Raw genomic sequence first — 7,428 nt, 5'->3', positions numbered from 1 at the left:
CCTTTTTGAATCGGTGTCCCACCGATGGGAGATAAAGACAAGAACCAGAGCCTAACACCAAGGCCTAAATAAAGCAGTATGAGCATTTGATACCAAACCAACTACAGAACGAGGGAGATGGTAAACATTTCCATGTTGACCAGCTGTAGACCGTGTGGTACGACGCTGACCCAACGGACTAAAGTTATGGGGACTCTCCACAGATGAATGAGGCACCCCCAGCAAAGTCCCTGAACCAGACGACACTTCTGCACACCCCTGAACTTCCTCAGGTGCCACGGCACACTCAACTTCCTGAACTGGCACAAGGGTAGAGGGTACCACAGAAGATTCCGAAACCCATAGCCAAACATCCTCCTCACTAGAATCATCCTCCACCTGCACTGCAGATACTGGGGGAGCCTTAGACAGGGCTGAGGGGCCCTTAATGGGCTCTACACCCACCCGAGCCTTCAAGAGGTCCCGATGGACACGCTTCACCCTTTGCAAGTCCCCTACCGGTGCAATGGTGTAAACTGAACCCTCACCGGCCGGAGCCTGAAGGACCTGATACACGGTTGAATGCCAGACATCATGGATTTTATGACGACCTCGAACTCCGTGGTCTCGGAGGTATACCATCTGACCCACCTCTAATGGTGCCTCCCGGACCTGTTGATCGTACAGCTCCTTCCTACGACCCGCAGCAACTGCCAGCCTAGCTCGAGCACCCTCAAAGGCAGCCTGAAGCTGTACCTGATGCTCTGCAATCCACTCCTGAACTTCGCCCCTCACTGGATCCTCCACTCGGCCCAAAAGAAAATCCACAGGGAGCCTTGGCTCCCGTCCAAACATCAGGAGAAATGGAGATTCTCCTGTGCCCTGATGAGGGGTGGTATTATAACAGAACAAGACCTGCGGTAAAGCAGAAGCCCAATCACGCTTCCTGGTCGAAGGGAGCACACGCAAGAGGTTATGAAGGGTACGATTGAAGCGCTCGCACTGGCCATTCCCAGCTGGGTGGTAAGGCGTAGTGCGAGACTTCACAACCCCGTACAAATTACACAACTGCTGTATAAGAGAGCTCTCAAAGCTCCTACCCTGGTCCGAATGAATTCGGCTTGGAACACCAAATTTAAAGAACCATTCCAGCAATAACACTTGAGCCACAGTAGAAGCCTGCTGATCCCGAGTTGGGACAGCCACAGTATACTTACTAAATACGTCAGTCATCACCAGCACATTCTCCAACCCATTCCGAGACGGTTCCAACCTAGTAAAATCAATAGCTAATATTTCATTTGGCCTCGAAGCAGACAAATGACCCATAAAACTATGAGGCACAGAACCAGAATCCTTGGCAACCTGACATCGTTCACACTGCTGACACCAAACTTTAATGTCTGCCGACATCCCTGGCCAGTAGCAGCGACGGCGGACCAGCTCAGTCGTTCGCTCGATACCCTGATGGCCATGCTCCTGATGTAGCTGCTGTAACACCTCAGAATGAAGAGAATCAGGCAAGACAAGCTGCAGGATCTCCTCGCCCCCATCAGGGCGAAGAATCCGTCTGAACAGCACCCCATCTTGCATTACCAAGCGGTCCCACTGGCGCAGCAATGCCAACACAGACCTGGAAAACTGCCGTCTTTCAGCCGAAGTTGGTGGAACCTGCCTCCCCACAAATCTCAGGACTTCTTTCACTACAGGATCTGCCTCTTGCATGGAACGAATGTCACCAAGGGAGTGACTTGGAAGGGCTGTAACCAAGGCCTGTGCAGCAATCACCTTAGGGGAAGCTCCCAACACTAGCCGTAAAGGGTCTGGAACAAGTGTACCTGGTACAAAAGACTGCACCTCGCTGGATCCAGGTACACACTGCCGGGACAAAGCATCAGCATTACGATTACTACGGCCTGACCGATACCTAATCTCAAAGTTAAAAACAGCCAGCTGTGCAGCCCATCGATGCTCTGTAGCACCTAACTTAGCTGATTGAAGGTAGCTCAAAGGATTATTATCCGTATAAACTGTACATTGGTGCCCTAATAGATACTCCCGGAATTTTTCAGTCATAGCCCACTTAAGGGCAAGAAGCTCTAATTTCATAGAGCTATAGTTGGTCATATTGCGCTCGGTGGGTCGCAAACCTCTACTGGCATAGGCTACTGGTCGAACTACACCACCCTGCTCCTGGGACAAAACGGCCCCCAAGCCACTATAGCTGGCATCCGTCTCCAAGATAAAGGGAAGAGAAAAATCAGCGTATGCCAACACTGGGGCAGAAACCAACTTAGCTTTTAAAAGCTCAAAACTCTGCTCACACTGAGGGGTCCAAGCTAGCTCAAAATTCCGAGCTGAATTTTTCTGGGTTTTGTCCTTCACCTGCTGAGCCACCAACTGATGCAAAGGCCCAGCCAATTGGGCAAACCCCTTTACAAACCGTCGGTAATAGCTAGCAAAACCCAAGAATGAACGCAGCTCAGTCACATAACATGGACGAGGCCACTTGGCTACTGCCTCTACCTTTGATGGATCCGTAGACACCCCCTGGCTTGAAATCACGTGCCCCAAATAGCGGACTTCCCGCTGAAAAAATGCACACTTGTCCAATTTAACCTTAAGTCCCTCAGCCTGAAGCCGAGCAAGAACAACTCCCAACCTCTGCAGATGCTGGGGAACAGAAGAAGAATATACCACGATGTCATCCAAGTATAAAAGAAGGGATTGGTACTGCTGGTCTCCAAACATCCTCTGCATTAACCTCTGAAATGTACCAGGAGCGTTACATAACCCAAAGGGCATACGATTCCATTCAAAGAGGCCAAAAGGTGTACAAAAAGCAGTCTTAGACTTATGTCCCTCAGTAACTGGTACTTGATTATACCCACTCGCCAGATCCAAAGTGGAGAACCAACAAGCCCCAGACAGAGCGTCCAAACTTTCCTCAATTCGAGGCAGAGGGAAAGCATCCTTACGGGTTTTACCATTAAGCTGACGATAATCAACACACATCCGGAGGCTTCCATCCTTCTTCCTCACCAGGACAATTGGGGAAGCATATGGACTACTACTCTCGCGAATGATCTGAGCTTCCAACAACTGATTTATATGAGCCTTAACAACCTCATACTCAGAAGGGGGAATTCGGCGATACCTCTGGCGAACTGGCACCTCGTCAACTAAAGGGATGTCATGGGAAATAAGATTAGTACACCCCAGATCCATATCATGAGCGGAGAAGACAGAGCTATATAAGCACAACAGAGCTCGAACCTCCTGCTGTGCTGGCTCTGCTAGAACAGACAAATCCAAATCTTCAATCTGGCGACACACAGAACTTCCTGCCACCGAGGCAGAGGTAGACCGCACCTCACAGACACCAGATGGTAAACTAATCACATGAGCATCACTCAGGGAACCAAGGGTCATTCGTGGATACAAACAAGCCTCGAGTACTCCTACGTTGACCACAGGAACATAGGCAGTTCCACTAAACACCTGAATGAGGCAGGGGGAAACTAACAGTCCTGCAGGTAACCCACCCTCTGGAGGCTCCAACAAAGCCACCCGACCTGAGAGGTGTTCCGAACAAGTACTGGGCACCATTTTCATGGTACCCCCAGGAATACGTACCACAGTTGCTCCACGAACCCGCACAAACCCAGAACCCCTTTGGTCTTGATCTATTAACTGATGACACTTCTGGAATGCAGAAACGACAGGACTGGATGCTCTGGACACAGCTGGTAAGCTGAACAAAGAAAAACCATGAGCTCCAAAAAGCTCCCGGTAACACCGGCTAATAATATTCATCCCCAAAACCCCTGGAACAGAAGACAAAGCACCAGGTGGATCCTTCACAATCAGGATCCCACAGGAAGGAATATTTTTATCACACAAGAACACATCCAGTTCCAAATAACCAACGTAGGGGATCGCAAGCCCATTAGCAGCTTGAAGACGTAGCCACTGACAGGCCCGAAGCCGGTCATGACCCCAGGGTTCGAACTGCTGCCTAAAGAAACTTTCCGTTACGGTAGATACCATAGACCCGGTATCCACCAAACATGGAACCAAAACTCCACCAATTAAAACATCAGTAGTGGGACACGATGACATAAGGTTCAGACCGGAACCTAATTGAGAGCCAACAACTGCCCCCCCTGAACCGTGGCTCAACGATTCAGTGGGTGTTAGTTTTCCGGCTGCTGACCGGAGGACGATGGCCTAGACAAGTTAGGGTGTAAACTAGGGGTAAGGACCCGCTCGCCGTCACAGTCGCGAGCAAAGTGACCAGGTTGCTGACAGCGTCTGCACAGAACACTGGCAGGACGAACAGGCCGAGAAGGTCGGGCAGGAGCCCTTAAGGACTGCACCAGCTGAGTAAGTTGGTTCAACTGCTCCTGCTGCCGCTCCACCAAGCTCCGAAGTTCAAAGAACTCCGGCCCCATTAAAGGAACTGAACCAAGGGATGAATTTCCCTGAACGCCATACTGAAGTCCATACACAGGTGCCATAGATGACGTACCTGTGGCAACACCCCCAGAACTCCCTTCACGCTCCCAACGAATAGCCTCACCTCGTACCTCCAGCAAAGTAGCAGCCGGCCGGCGGCGGATGAACTGCTTCAACTCACGGCGTAATGCCCCGTCTAGGACATGCTCCACAAACTGGTCACGCAGTAAGACCTCAGAGTTCACCAGACCATCCGGTGCATTCTGCTTCACCCGCTCCATTAAGGCCAACAAGGCGAGAGAAAACTCCTGCAATGTCTCACCTTCCCGCTGCCTCCTGGAGAAAAATGATTGTTGTAGGGTTACATATGAGTGAGAACCGCCATACAACTCAATTAAAATATCTAAAACCTTTACTGGATCACCTCGCTCTATAACAGGGCGATACTTAACCTCCTCACGTGCTTCTCCCTCCAAATGGTCAAAAATAAAGCCTGGTCAGCACTAGAAAGATGTCGGGCTCGCATACATGCCTGAACCTCCTCTACCCACTCGGTTACTCCTAGTCCTGATCTACCATTAAACATAGGGCATTTACGGTCCCGAGGCACCACCACCAGACGCTCTACCACCCTGGTGCTGGTACCTCCAGGAACCTCACCATTAACATTTAGAGAACCCCCAATGGCTGTACTAGGACCAGATGCAGGCTGAAGTAACTGCTCTTTTTCAGCCCGAAGCTGGGCTACCAAATCCCTAAGTTGCTGTACTTCTTCCTCCATACTGCTAGGGATAAATTAAACTTGACCAAGCCTATTTAAATTAACCTCTTTACACCTAATGCTACTGTTTTTTTTTTCTTTTTTTTCCTCTTTTATTATCTTTACTATTAATCCCCTTATCACAAAAATAACTTTACACTTTTAATAAACCAAAACAAAATTTACAACACAAGAAAAAAAGGAACCCACGTCTCAAGTCAGTGACCCTGCCGACTACGCCAAAATGTGGCAAGTACAGTGCGGTATGGGGGTAGTTATTTATGCTCTTAAATGGATGAACCCAATAAATAACTAAATTGGTAGCCAACTACGCCACCTGGACAACCCAGGAATTAAAAGAATGACCCCAAAACCCAAGTTTTAATCTACCAATTGAATTAAGGTCACACAGGTTCAAGTCACATGGTCTGAGACAGGGTTATACTTAAAAATATAACTTTTAATAAATATCAAATATTACAAAAAAAACAAAACCAATAAATCAATAAATAAATACAAAAAGAGACACAACGAAAGAAACACAAACACCAAAAATCAAAAACAAAACCTGAACAGGGCTGGAGCACACTGTGACCAGTGCTAACTGCAGGTGAGAGGAGTCCCCACTACACAGCACACAAACACCACTAAGCACACCCAGTTAGACTTCAACACCTCAGCAGCCTGTCACCACTCCCAGCTCCTGTTCAGACACAAAAGAAAACAAACAAATTAACTCAAATAAACAATTATACCAACACAACTAAACCATACACAGCCCGGCAACATAAAAATAAATAAATCACGCTTACTGACCATACAGGCTTTCCCTCCCGCAGCAGCGCGCAACTCAGGACCCAGGAAGTATAGTAACACACACACAGACACACACACACAGCGCGCTGAGTCACATGCAGCGCGCGTTCAGAAAAAAAAAGCAAACCAGTCCGCTACAGCTCACCGGAGGCAGCACACACACCAGGACTGAGTCTGGACATACAAAACAATTAACACAAAATATAACAATAATAAGCAGAGGAAAAAAAATAGAAAAGAACCATAAAGCCTAAAAGAAAATACAAAAAAAAAAATAGCACTAATGCAGGGGGAGGAGCCTCCGCGAAGAGGGGGACACAGGTGATCTCACACACACACGGGTAGAGCTGTATTGGACACTCCCCGTACTCCACCACCCCAGCTTCCTGCAAAACATTAGGACCACCCCGTAACATCAGAACTAGAAAATAACTAAATTTAAAATATACATAGGCGCTCACCCATACCCACCAAGGCTTCACCTCTCCACGGCAGACAGCGGGAAAGTCACAACACTTCTCGTAGCTTCACACTAAAGATATAAACCAGATTAACCCACTGAGGGTTTATTATAGCATCAAAGTCAGTGAAAGGAAATTATAACCTACCACAGACGGAAACCTTTGCACGTGGCATAAACCACCGGAGCAATCTCCTCACAAATGCCTCAGCACTGAAATGGAGCAGGAGAAACACTCAGCACCAGGATTAATCAGAGAAAACAGCGAAAAACAAACTGAGCCTACCGCACGCTTGTGAAAATTCCCAAGACAAAAGGAGAGCATTCACCCAGCCACACCAAACGCCAAACTGCAGACCTCGCCCAGCAGCATGCCGAGGAAGGGGGGTGGGAACCACAGAGGGTGTGTCCCAGGTAACAGCCACCTGGCCTACATATAGTCCCAGGTCAGATTATTCAGCCAATGAACTAAAGGCAATCAACCCATATATTAGAATTAGGCCCGCAGGAATTACACCACCCACAGCCGGCTGACAAAAAGGGAAAGATTTGCTGGATGTTTGTAAACAACTCACGTCAGTTAAAGTAGAAAAAGTAAGCAAATCACTAATATTTTAACACAGAGCTTTATTTAGCCCAAATGCTTACAAGATTACCAGACAAAAACACCCATCCTGCCACATATGCTAGGCTTAATTTCTCTAAAAATGATGTGTTGTGTTCCTTGCATGTTGTTTTTCTACCATGAAACTCTGCAGCCAAATTCTGAGGGTGCAAGACTGGCCCTTCCTCACCTGTTATAAATTCCATTCAACATACTAGGCCAGCCTTATCTAAACAAAAAGAAAAGACCAATTGCTTTCACATGTAAAGAAGTTAATGTTTTTATTATTCCACATTATTTTATATATATAAGTTCTACAGGAGTTCTCAACATAATATTAAACTAGCATTT

General features: G+C 47.7%; 1 long non-coding RNA gene across 1 annotated transcript; it reads right to left on the bottom strand.

Moving 5' to 3' along the window:
• Positions 1 to 5,636: 5,636 nt before the first annotated feature.
• Positions 5,637 to 7,145, bottom strand: LOC125802445 (uncharacterized). Its single transcript, XR_007439576.1, has 2 exons — positions 6,622 to 7,145; positions 5,637 to 6,545 (listed from the first exon to the last, which is right to left on the bottom strand). It is a non-coding gene; the product is annotated as an uncharacterized LOC125802445 (long non-coding RNA).
• Positions 7,146 to 7,428: the final 283 nt, after the last annotated feature.

Source organism: Astyanax mexicanus, chromosome 6 (assembly GCF_023375975.1).
Source record: "Astyanax mexicanus isolate ESR-SI-001 chromosome 6, AstMex3_surface, whole genome shotgun sequence".
Classification (NCBI taxonomy): Eukaryota; Metazoa; Chordata; class Actinopteri; order Characiformes; family Acestrorhamphidae; genus Astyanax; species Astyanax mexicanus.
This window is presented reverse-complemented; position numbering and strand designations above follow the sequence as displayed.